At 56.2% G+C, this 9,899-nt stretch overlaps 6 non-coding genes and 27 pseudogenes across 6 annotated transcripts; all 33 read left to right on the top strand.

The window, feature by feature from the left end:
* Nucleotides 1-78: 78 nt before the first annotated feature.
* Nucleotides 79-197, top strand: LOC137559518 (5S ribosomal RNA; annotated as a pseudogene).
* Nucleotides 198-3,328: 3,131 nt separating this feature from the next.
* Nucleotides 3,329-3,447, top strand: LOC137554118 (5S ribosomal RNA; annotated as a pseudogene).
* Nucleotides 3,448-3,530: 83 nt separating this feature from the next.
* LOC137558481 (5S ribosomal RNA) lies at nt 3,531-3,649 on the top strand (annotated as a pseudogene).
* An 83-nt stretch (nt 3,650-3,732) lies between these two features.
* LOC137554044 (5S ribosomal RNA) lies at nt 3,733-3,851 on the top strand (annotated as a pseudogene).
* An 83-nt stretch (nt 3,852-3,934) lies between these two features.
* LOC137557913 (5S ribosomal RNA) lies at nt 3,935-4,053 on the top strand (annotated as a pseudogene).
* Nucleotides 4,054-4,136: 83 nt separating this feature from the next.
* LOC137548878 (5S ribosomal RNA) lies at nt 4,137-4,255 on the top strand (annotated as a pseudogene).
* Nucleotides 4,256-4,338: 83 nt separating this feature from the next.
* LOC137557339 (5S ribosomal RNA) lies at nt 4,339-4,457 on the top strand (annotated as a pseudogene).
* Nucleotides 4,458-4,540: 83 nt separating this feature from the next.
* LOC137549538 (5S ribosomal RNA) lies at nt 4,541-4,659 on the top strand (annotated as a pseudogene).
* An 83-nt stretch (nt 4,660-4,742) lies between these two features.
* LOC137551724 (5S ribosomal RNA) lies at nt 4,743-4,861 on the top strand (annotated as a pseudogene).
* Nucleotides 4,862-4,944: 83 nt separating this feature from the next.
* LOC137547887 (5S ribosomal RNA) lies at nt 4,945-5,063 on the top strand (annotated as a pseudogene).
* Nucleotides 5,064-5,338: 275 nt separating this feature from the next.
* Nucleotides 5,339-5,457, top strand: LOC137549806 (5S ribosomal RNA; annotated as a pseudogene).
* An 83-nt stretch (nt 5,458-5,540) lies between these two features.
* Nucleotides 5,541-5,659, top strand: LOC137558110 (5S ribosomal RNA; annotated as a pseudogene).
* Nucleotides 5,660-5,741: 82 nt separating this feature from the next.
* Nucleotides 5,742-5,860, top strand: LOC137552989 (5S ribosomal RNA; annotated as a pseudogene).
* An 83-nt stretch (nt 5,861-5,943) lies between these two features.
* Nucleotides 5,944-6,062, top strand: LOC137549871 (5S ribosomal RNA). Its single transcript, XR_011026862.1, has one exon. It is a non-coding gene; the product is annotated as a 5S ribosomal RNA (ribosomal RNA).
* Nucleotides 6,063-6,145: 83 nt separating this feature from the next.
* On the top strand, nt 6,146-6,264 carry LOC137554631 (5S ribosomal RNA). The gene has a single exon (XR_011027381.1). It is a non-coding gene; the product is annotated as a 5S ribosomal RNA (ribosomal RNA).
* Nucleotides 6,265-6,347: 83 nt separating this feature from the next.
* LOC137549705 (5S ribosomal RNA) lies at nt 6,348-6,466 on the top strand (annotated as a pseudogene).
* Nucleotides 6,467-6,549: 83 nt separating this feature from the next.
* Nucleotides 6,550-6,668, top strand: LOC137549421 (5S ribosomal RNA; annotated as a pseudogene).
* Nucleotides 6,669-6,751: 83 nt separating this feature from the next.
* Nucleotides 6,752-6,870, top strand: LOC137558587 (5S ribosomal RNA; annotated as a pseudogene).
* An 83-nt stretch (nt 6,871-6,953) lies between these two features.
* Nucleotides 6,954-7,072, top strand: LOC137548609 (5S ribosomal RNA; annotated as a pseudogene).
* Nucleotides 7,073-7,155: 83 nt separating this feature from the next.
* LOC137554626 (5S ribosomal RNA) lies at nt 7,156-7,274 on the top strand. The gene has a single exon (XR_011027380.1). It is a non-coding gene; the product is annotated as a 5S ribosomal RNA (ribosomal RNA).
* A 67-nt stretch (nt 7,275-7,341) lies between these two features.
* Nucleotides 7,342-7,460, top strand: LOC137556962 (5S ribosomal RNA; annotated as a pseudogene).
* Nucleotides 7,461-7,543: 83 nt separating this feature from the next.
* LOC137551110 (5S ribosomal RNA) lies at nt 7,544-7,662 on the top strand (annotated as a pseudogene).
* Nucleotides 7,663-7,745: 83 nt separating this feature from the next.
* LOC137554615 (5S ribosomal RNA) lies at nt 7,746-7,864 on the top strand. The gene has a single exon (XR_011027379.1). It is a non-coding gene; the product is annotated as a 5S ribosomal RNA (ribosomal RNA).
* Nucleotides 7,865-7,947: 83 nt separating this feature from the next.
* Nucleotides 7,948-8,066, top strand: LOC137551317 (5S ribosomal RNA; annotated as a pseudogene).
* An 83-nt stretch (nt 8,067-8,149) lies between these two features.
* Nucleotides 8,150-8,268, top strand: LOC137547884 (5S ribosomal RNA; annotated as a pseudogene).
* Nucleotides 8,269-8,351: 83 nt separating this feature from the next.
* Nucleotides 8,352-8,470, top strand: LOC137558638 (5S ribosomal RNA; annotated as a pseudogene).
* An 83-nt stretch (nt 8,471-8,553) lies between these two features.
* LOC137548949 (5S ribosomal RNA) lies at nt 8,554-8,672 on the top strand (annotated as a pseudogene).
* An 83-nt stretch (nt 8,673-8,755) lies between these two features.
* On the top strand, nt 8,756-8,874 carry LOC137549787 (5S ribosomal RNA; annotated as a pseudogene).
* An 83-nt stretch (nt 8,875-8,957) lies between these two features.
* On the top strand, nt 8,958-9,076 carry LOC137554603 (5S ribosomal RNA). The gene has a single exon (XR_011027378.1). It is a non-coding gene; the product is annotated as a 5S ribosomal RNA (ribosomal RNA).
* Nucleotides 9,077-9,160: 84 nt separating this feature from the next.
* LOC137547570 (5S ribosomal RNA) lies at nt 9,161-9,279 on the top strand (annotated as a pseudogene).
* Nucleotides 9,280-9,362: 83 nt separating this feature from the next.
* Nucleotides 9,363-9,481, top strand: LOC137554591 (5S ribosomal RNA). Its single transcript, XR_011027377.1, has one exon. It is a non-coding gene; the product is annotated as a 5S ribosomal RNA (ribosomal RNA).
* An 83-nt stretch (nt 9,482-9,564) lies between these two features.
* On the top strand, nt 9,565-9,683 carry LOC137550858 (5S ribosomal RNA; annotated as a pseudogene).
* Nucleotides 9,684-9,766: 83 nt separating this feature from the next.
* LOC137549537 (5S ribosomal RNA) lies at nt 9,767-9,885 on the top strand (annotated as a pseudogene).
* Nucleotides 9,886-9,899: the final 14 nt, after the last annotated feature.

Genomic DNA, 9,899 nt, shown 5'->3' with positions numbered 1-9,899 from the left:
TGGGGTTTGAGGCCCAATGGCTATGAGCACGCGTGGGAAGCCTCACCTTCAAGGCGCCGGAACGGCGCCTTGGAGGTTGCCTGCGGCCACACTAAGCCGAAAGCGCCCGCTCTCGTCAGATCGCAGAAGCTAAGCGGCTTCAGGCCTGGTTAGTAGCTGCATGGGAGACCGGCTGTGAACCCCAGGTGCTGCAGGCGTTTTTTTGGGTTTGAGGCCCAATGGCTATGAGCACGCGTGGGAAGCCTCACCTTCAAGGCGCCGAAACGGCGCCTTGGAGGTTGCCTGCGGCCACACTAAGCCGAAAGCGGCTTGGTGGTGTATTCTCCACAGTCAGCATGCAACGCATGAGCTGACGTGGAGGAGGTACACACACTAGCACAAGGAAACAGGCTATCCCTAGTATAGTGGAGGGGAGGACTGACTGCAATAGGAGATTGTGGCGCACAGAGCTGGTGCAGATCTGACAGCCACAAACAATGCTTTCGTTATAACGTCTCAGCGCAAAGTAGCGCTGAGCGCACAAACCAGAACTGAGGAGATCAGGACAGGTAGACAGAATGAACGCTTGCTAGCTAGCAGCTACTTAGCGACAGCAAGCGTCCAAAACCAGACAGACTGGAATGAGGCAGCCAATGCGATGCGGCGATGGCGTGCCTCACAAAGACTGGACAGGACAGTCAGAAAACAGCAGGATTAAGATAGATGAACGTAACACAGATAAATATACAATAAGTATGTTTTCCTAGCGTATTACAATTACAGCTATCAATGAAACTATTTGTAACGTCTGACTAACATATGTATATATCGGCAATGAACCGATATATGACATAAGCAGGAACGCTGACTAGGACTGGAGTAATACAGGGAACAGGACTCAGAAGGATTCGCTATCTCTTCGCAGAGATGAACGCAATCCACAAACGGTAACAGAACAGGATTCAGAAGGATTCGTTATCTCTTCGCAGAGATGAACGCAATCCACAAACAGTAACAGAACAGGATTCAGAAGGATTCGTTATCTCTTCGCAGAGATGAACGCAATCCACAAACGGTAACAGGACAGGATTCAGAAGGATTCGTTATCTCTTCGCAGAGATGAACGCAATCCACAAACAGAACCAGAAGCAGGGTAACTACCTCAGCACGGGTGGTCACGGTACGCGCAACCTACCAAAACGTGCTGGAAAGCTGACTAACTGCACACAGGATATAAACAGTTCGTGTACGTATACATCAGCGACACTGATGTATTAACGTAACACAAATACAAGGAAAATAATAAACGTGCTGGTATGCATATATATTGGCAATGAACCAATATATGATGCAAAGACCAGCAAAGTATCTTTATAACAAGAAACACGATCGGGGGCTAAAGCGACAGCAAGACAGGCTTAGGCTGAAGCTATAAAAACCCCAAGGAAACCCTGCAGGAAGCAGATCTTTATACTGAGGTCATCCAATGGGAGCAGACATGCAGATTCCCACACAGGTGAATGATAATCAGTCACAAGCTGACAGCAGGGAAAGACAGACAAAGCTATGCAGCTTGCATGGAAATAGATCAGAACTGCCTGAGCTGCAGCACTACTACTTCCAGTAATAGCTGCTGCAGCAGCGATCATTACAATACCTTACAACTAATAAGTGTAACGATTTGTGTCAGCAAAGAACAGAATTCTGATTTGTAAAGGATTGCGGAGATGCCGCCGCGTCAAGCAGTAGCATGGCGGCTATCTCCACGTTCCAGCCGGCGGGTTCCGTCATGCGGGGACAGGATGGACTGGTGCCTGGGTTAGTGGGGAATGAGAGGGAAGCCGCCGCAGCGCCGAGTGGCATGGCGACTGTCCCCGCATTTCAGCCAGTAGCTTTCGTCGCATGGTCGCATGGTGGATCTTTGCCTACTCTTTCACCGGCACACAGACTAAGTTCTACGCGCGCGCACACAGACAGGATCTTTATGCATACAGAAGGGGAGTCAGCTGATCAGCCGGTCAGCTGACTCCAACACTGATCAGGATTGGTTGAGTGACTGGGGCGTGGCTTTAGAGCGCTCCCAATATATATAGGGCAGGCCTGTCAGTTGTTCCTTGTCTGCTGTTGCATTCGCTACGTGTGAGCACTCAGACCATAGTCAGACCCGAAAGTGTGCTAGAACCAGCAGGAGCTGGGGATCCACACTTAGGCCTGGTGCACACCAAAAAACGCTAGCAGATCCGCAAAATGCTACCAGATTTTGAAACGCTTTTTGTTATTTTTCTGTAGCGTTTCAGCTAGCATTTTGCGGTTTTGTGAAGCGTTTTTGGTGTAGTAGATTTCAGATATTGTTACAGTAAAGCTGTTACTGAACAGCTTCTGTAACAAAAACGCCTGCAAAACCGCTCTGAACTGCTGTTTTTCAGAGCAGTTTGCGTTTTTCCTATACTAAACATTGAGGCAGAAACGCATCCACAATCCAAAAAATGCCTCACCCCGGGAGTATGCGTTTCTGCAAAACGCCTCCCGCTCTGGTGTGCACCACCCCATTGAGATACATTGACCAAGCGTATCCACAGCCGCAAGCGGCTGCAGAAACGCTGAAAATGCCGCTCGGTGTGCACCAGCCCTTAGACAGATTCTGTTGATAGCTTAAAGTACTAATTGAATTGTATTATTTGTTATGACCTTCTGCTAGCCTTGACTACCCTCCTGTCTTGTGATTCTGTGCCTTCGCCTATCTGATCTGGTTGCCGACTGGCTTATCCCTCACTCTGTTTCTGTCTTCCGTTTTTGTGCTGTATCTGCCCGTGTGTTGCCAAACTGGCTAGTCTGACTCTCCTGCCCTCACCAGGGAGCTTAGTCCTGGTGAGGGGCCCTTAGGTTAGTTATCACCTGCTCCTCAGGTAGATAGCTGCAGTACAGTCTGAATCATCTAGATAGCTGCAGTACAGTCTGAATCATCTAGATAGCTGCAGTACAGTCTGAATCAATTCAATTCACTTTATTGTCATTGTGTAACACAACAAAATTACTTTTCATGACAACCCCACGGTGCATATAGGGAACATAGTGATAGTAACAAGGAAGAGAAGAAATTATACAAGTATGCCAGGTATTACAGATGTTTAAACAATTTGTACACAGTGTTAATTATTTCATAGAGGATTCAGAGTTTATCAAGTTTGGGAAAAAGCTGTCTTTCAGTCTGTTTGTGTGTGTGCGGGTTGATCTAAAACGTTTACCTGATGGAAGGAGCTCAAACAAGGCATTTCCAGGGTGAGTGTTGTTTTTGATAATGTTTTTGGCCCTTCTCAAGCTGCGAGTATTATACAAAAGTTTGGAAGTTGCCTGCGGACACACTAAGCCGAAGGCTCCCGCTCTCGTCAGATCGCAGAAGGTAAGTGGCTTCAGGCCTGGTTAGTAGCTGCATGGGAGACCGGCTGTGAACCCCAGGTGCTGCAGGTGTTTTTTTGGGTTTGAGGCCCAATGGCTATGAGCACGCGTGGGAAGCCTCACCTTCAAGGCGCCGGAACGGCGCCATGGAGGTTGCCTGTGGCCACACTAAGCCGAAAGCGCCCGCTCTCGTCAGATCGCGGAAGCTAAACGGCTTCAGGCCTGGTTAGTAGCTGCATGGGAGACCGGCTGTGAACCCCAGGTGCTGCAGGCGTTTTTTTGGGTTTGAGGCCCAATGGCTATGAGCACGCGTGGGAAGCCTCACCTTCAAGGCGCCGGAACGGCGCCTTGGAGGTTGCCTGCGGCCACACTAAGCCGAAAGCGCCCGCTCTTGTCAGATCGCGCAAGCTAAGTGGCTTCAGGCCTGGTTAGTAGCTGCATAGGAGACCGGCTGTGAACCCCAGGTGCTGCAGGTGTTTTTTTGGGTTTGAGGCCCAATGGCTATGAGCACGCGTGGGAAGCCTCACCTTCAAGGCGCCGGAACGGCGCCTTGGAGGTTGCCTGCGGCCACACTAAGCCGAAAGCGCCCGCTCTCGTCAGATCGTGGAAGCTAAGCGGCTTCAGGCCTGGTTAGTAGCTGTATGGGAGACCGGCTGTGAACCCCAGGTGCTGCAGGCATTTTTTTGGGTTTGAGGCCCAATTGCTATGAGCACGCGTGGGAAGCCTCACCTTCAAGGCGCCGGAACGCCGCTTTGGAGGTTGCCTGCGGCCACACTAAGCCGAAAGCGCCCGCTCTCGTCAGATCGCAGAAGCTAAGCGGCTTCAGGCCTGGTTAGTAGCTGCATGGGAGACCGGCTGTGAACCCCAGGTGCTGCAGGTGTTTTTTTGGGTTTGAGGCCCAATGGCTATGAGCACGCGTGGGAAGCCTCACCTTCAAGGCGCCGGAACGGCGCCTTGGAGGTTGCCTGCGGCCACACTAAGCCGAAAGCGCCCGCTCTCGTCAGATCGCGGAAGCTAAGCGGCTTCAGGCCTGGTTAGTAGCTGCATGGGAGACCGGCTGTGAACCCCAGGTGCTGCAGGTGTTTTTTTGGGTTTGAGGCCCAATGGCTATGAGCACGCGTGGGAAGCCTCACCTTCAAGGCGCCGAAACGGCGCCTTGGAGGTTGCCTGCGGCCACACTAAGCCGAAAGCGCCCGCTCTCGTCAGATCGCGGAAGCTAAGCGGCTTCAGGCCTTGTTAGTAGCTGCATGGGAGACCGGCTGTGAACCCCAGGTGCTGCAGGTGTTTTTTTGGGTTTGAGGCCCAATGGCTATGAGCACGCGTGGGAAGCCTCACCTTCAAGGCGCCGGAACGGCACCTTGGAGGTTGCCTGCGGCCACACTAAGCCGAAAGCGCCCGCTCTCGTCAGATCGCGGAAGCTAAGCGGCTTCAGGCCTGGTTAGAAGCTGCATGGGAGACCGGCTGTGAACCCCAGGTGCTGCAGGGGTTTTTTTGGGTTTGAGGCCCAATGGCTATGAGCACGCGTGGGAAGCCTCACCTTCAAGGCGCCGGAACGGCGCCTTAGAGGTTGCCTGTGGCCACACTAAGCCGAAAGCGCCCGCTCTCGTCAGATCGTGGAAGCTAAGCGGCTTCAGGCCTGGTTAGTAGCTGCATGGGAGACCGGCTGTGAACCCCTGGTGCTGCAGGCGTTTTTTTGGGTTTGAGGCCCAATGGCTATGAGCACGCGTGGGAAGCCTCACCTTCAAGGCGCCGGAACAGCGCCTTGGAGGTTGCCTGCGGCCACACTAAGCCGAAAGCGTCAGATCGCGGAAGCTAAGCGGCTTCAGGCCTGGTTAGTAGCTGCATGGGAGACCGGCTGTGAACCCCAGGTGCTGCAGGTGTTTTTTTGGGTTTGAGGCCCAATGGCTATGAGCACGCGTGGGAAGCCTCACCTTCAAGGCGCCGGAACGGCGCCTTGGAGGTTGCCTGCGGCCACACTAAGCCAAAAGTGCCCGCTCTCGTCAGATCGCGGAAGCTAAGCGGCTTCAGGCCTGGTTAGTAGCTGCATGGGAGACCGGCTGTGAACCCCAGGCGCTGCAGGCGATTTTTTGGGTTTGAGGCCCAATGGCTATGAGCACGCGTGGGAAGCCTCAACTTCAAGGCGCCGGAACGGCGCTTTGGAGGTTTCCTGCGGCCACACTAAGCCGAAAGCGCCCGCTCTCGTCAGATCGCGGAAGCTAAGCGGCTTCAGGCCTGGTTAGTAGCTGCATGGGAGACCGGCTGTGAACCCCAGGTGCTGCAGGTGTTTTTTTGGGTTTGAGGCCCAATGGCTATGAGCACGCGTGGGAAGCCTCACCTTCAAGGCGCCGGAACGGCGCCATGGAGGTTGCTTCGGCCACACTAAGCCGAATGCGCCCGCTCTCATCAGATCGCGGAAGCTAAACGGCTTCAGGCCTGGTTAGTAGCTGCATGGGAGACCGGCTGTGAACCCCAGGTGCTGCAGGCGTTTTTTTGGGTTTGAGGCCCAATGGCTATGAGCACGCGTGGGAAGCCTCACCTTCAAGGCGCCGGAACGGCACCTTGGAGGTTACCTGCGGCCACACTAAGCCGAAAGCGCCCGCTCTCGTCAGATCGCGGAAGTTAAGCGGCTTCAGGCCTGGTTAGTAGCTGCATGGGAGACCGGCTGTGAACCCCAGGTGCTGCAGGTGTTTTTTTGGGTTTGAGGCCCAATGGCTATGAGCACGCGTGGGAAGCCTCACCTTCAAGGCGCCGGAACGGCGCTGTGGAGGTTGCCTGCGGCCACACTAAGCCGAAAGCGCCCGCTCTCGTCAGATCGCGGAAGCTAAGCGGCTTCAGGCCTGGTTAGTAGCTGCATGGGAGACCGGCTGTGAACCCCAGGTGCTGCAGGCGTTTTTTTGGTTTTGAGGCTCAATGGCTATGAGCACGCATGGGAAGCCTCACCTTCAAGGCGCCGGAACGGCGCCTTGGAGGTTGCCTGCGGCCACACTAAGCCGAAAGCGCCCGCTCTTGTCAGATCACGGAAGCTAAGCGGCTTCAGGCCTGGTTAGTAGCTGCATGGGAGACCGGCTGTGAACCCCAGGTGCTGCAGGCGTTTTTTTGGGTTTGAGGCCCAATGGCTATGAGCACGCGTGGGAAGCCTCACCTTCAAGGCGCCGGAACGGCGCCTTAGAGGTTGCCTGCGGCCACACTAAGCCGAAAGTGCCCACTCTCGTCAGATCGCGGAAGCTAAGCGGCTTCAGGCCTGGTTAGTAGCTGCATGGGAGACCGGCTGTGAACCCCAGGTGCTGCAGGCGTTTTTTTGGGTTTGAGGCCCAATGGCTATGAGCACGTGTGGGAAGCCTCACCTTCAAGGCGCCGGAACGGCGCCTTGGAGGTTGCCTGCGGCCACACTAAGCCGAAAGCGCCCGCTCTTGTCAGATCGCGGAAGCTAAGCGGCTTCAGGCCTGGTTAGTAGCTGCATGGGAGACCGGCTGTGAATCCCAGGTGCTGCAGGCGTTTTTTTGGGTTTGAGGCCCAATGGCTATGAGCACGCGTGGGAAGCCTCACCTTCAAGGCGCCGGAACGGCGCCTTGGAGGTTGCCTGCGGCCACACTAAGCCGAAAGCGCCTGCTCTCGTCAGATCGCGGAAGCTAAGCGGCTTCAGGCCTGGTTAGTAGCTGCATGGGAGACCGGCTGTGAACCCCAGGTGCTGCAGGAGTTTTTTTGGGTTTGAGGCCCAATGGCTATGAGCACGCGTGGGAAGCCTCACCTTCAAGGCGCCGGATCGGCGCCTTGGAGGTTGCCTGCGGCCACACTAAGCCGAAAGCGCCCGCTCTCGTCAGATCGCGGAAGCTAAGCGGCTTCAGGCCTGGTTAGTAGCTGCATGGGAGACCGGCTGTGAACCCCAGGTGCTGCAGGCGTTTTTTTGGGTTTGAGGCCCAATGGCTATGAGCACGCGTGGGAAGGTTTCCCGGCGCCTTGGAGGTTGCCTGTGGCCACACTAAGCCGAAAGCGCCCGCTCTCGTCAGATCGCGGAAGCTAAGCGGCTTCAGGCCTGGTTAGTAGCTGCATGGGAGACCGGCTGTGAACCCCAGGTGCTGCAGGCGTTTTTTTGGGTTTGAGGCCCAATGGCTATAAGCACGCGTGGGAAGCCTCACCTTCAAGGCGCCGGAACGGCGCCTCGGAGGTTGCCTGCGGCCACACTAAGCCGAAAGCGCCCGCTCTCGTCAGATCGCGGAAGCTAAGCGGTTTCATGCCTGGTTAGTAGCTGCATGGGAGACCGGCTGTGAACCCCAGGTGCTGCAGGTGTTTTTTTGGGTTTGAGGCCCAATGGCTATGAGCACGCGTAGGAAGCCTCACCTTCAAGGCGCCGGAACGGCGCCTTGGAGGTTGCCTGCGGCCACACTAAGCCGAAAGCGCCCGCTCTCGTCAGATCGCGGAAGCTAAGCGGCTTCAGGCCTGGTTAGTAGCTGCATGGGAGACCGGCTGTGAACCCCAGGTGCTGCAGGCGTTTTTTTGGGTTTGAGGCCCAATGGCTATGAGCACGCGTGGGAAGCCTCACCTTCAAGGCGCCGGAACGGCGCCTTGGAGGTTGCCTGCGGCCACACTAAGCCGAAAGCGCCTGCTCTCGTCAGATTGCGGAAGCTAAGCGGCTTCAGGCCTGCTTAGTAGCTGCATGGGAGACCGGCTGTGAACCCCAGGTGCTGCAGGCGTTTTTTTGGGTTTGAGGCCCAATGGCTATGAGCACGCGTGGGAAGCCTCACCTTCAAGGCGCCGAAACGGCGCCTTGGAGGTTGCCTGCGGCCACACTAAGCCGAAAGAGCCCGCTCTCATCAGATCGCGGAAGCTAAGCGGCTTCAGGCCTGGTTAGTAGCTGCATGGGAGACCGGCTGTGAACCCCAGGTGCTGCAGGTGTTTTTTTGGGTTTGAGGCCCAATGGCTATGAGCACGTGTGGGAAGCCTCACCTTCAAGGCGCCGGAACGGCGCCTTGGACGTTGCCTGCGGCCACACTAAGCCGAAAGCGCCCGCTCTCGTCAGATCGTGGAAGCTAAGCGGCTTCAGGCCTGGTTAGTAGCTGCATGGGAGACCGGCTGTGAACCCCAGGTGCTGCAGGCGTTTTTTTGGGTTTGAGGCCCAATGGCTATGAGCACGCGTGGGAAGCCTCACCTTCAAGGCGCCGGAAGGGCGCCTTGGGGGTTGCCTGCGGCCACACTAAGCCGAAAGCGCCCGCTCTCGTCAGATCGCGGAAGCTAAGCGCCTTCAGGCCTGGTTAGTAGCTGCATGGGAGACCGGTTGTGAACCCCAGGTGCTGCAGGTGTTTTTTTGGGTTTGAGGCCCAATGGCTATGAGCACGCGTGGGAAGCCTCACCTTCAAGGCGCCGTAACGGCGCCTTGGAGGTTGCCTGTGGCTACACTAAGCCGAAAGCGCCCGCTCTCGTCAGATCGCTGAAGCTAAGCGGCTTCAGGCCTGGTTAGTAGCTGCATGGGAGACCGGCTGTGAACCCCAGGTGCTGCAGGCGTTTTTTTGGGTTTGAGGCCCAATGGCTATGAGCACGCGTGGGAAGCCTCACCTTCAAGGCGCCGGAATGGCGCCTTGGAGGTTGCCTGCGGCCACACTAAGCCGAAAGCGCCCGCTCTCGTCAGATCGCGGAAGCTAAGCGGCTTCAGGCCTGGTTAGTAGCTGCATGGGAGACCGGCTGTGAACCCCAGGTGCTGCAGGCGTTTTTTTTGGGTTTGAGGCCCAATGGCTATGAGCACGCGTGGGAAGCCTCACCTTCAAGGCGCCGGAACGGCGCCTTGGAGGTTGCCAGCGGCCACACTAAGCCGAAAGCGCCCGCTCTCGTCAGATCGCGGAAGCTAAGCGGCTTCAGGCCTGGTTAGTAGCTGCATGGGAGACCGGCTGTGAACCCCAGGTGCTGCAGGTGTTTTTTTGGGTTTGAGGCCCAATGGCTATGAGCACGTGTGGGAAGCCTCACCTTCAAGGCGCCGGAACGGCGCCCTGGAGGTTGCCTGCGGCCACACTAAGCCGAAAGCGCCCGCTCTCGTCAGATCGCGGAAGCTAAGCGGCTTCAGGCCTGGTTAGTAGCTGCATGGGAGACCGGCTGTGAACCCCAGGTGCTGCAGGCGTTTTTTTGGGTTTGAGGCCCAATGGCTATGAGCACGCGTGGGAAGCCTCACCTTCAAGGCGCCGGAACGGCGCCTTGGAGGTTGCCTGCGGCCACACTAAGCCGAAAGCGCCCGCTCTCGTCAGATCGCGGAAGCTAAGCGCCTTCAGGCCTGGTTAGTAGCTGCATGGGAGACCGGTTATGAACCCCAGGTGCTGCAGGTGTTTTTTTGGGTTTGAGGCCCAATGGCTATGAGCACGCGTGGGAAGCCTCACCTTCAAGGCGCCGAAACGGCGCCTTGGAGGTTGCCTGCGGCCACACTAAGCCGAAAGCGCCCGCTCTCGTCAGATCGCGGAAGCTAAGCGGCTTCAGGCCTTGTTAGTAGCTGCATGGGAGACCGGCTGTGAACCCCAGGTGCTGCAGGTGTTTTTTTGGGTTTG

This window comes from Hyperolius riggenbachi, chromosome 2, assembly GCF_040937935.1.
Source record: "Hyperolius riggenbachi isolate aHypRig1 chromosome 2, aHypRig1.pri, whole genome shotgun sequence".
Taxonomy (NCBI): Eukaryota; Metazoa; Chordata; class Amphibia; order Anura; family Hyperoliidae; genus Hyperolius; species Hyperolius riggenbachi.
This window is presented reverse-complemented; position numbering and strand designations above follow the sequence as displayed.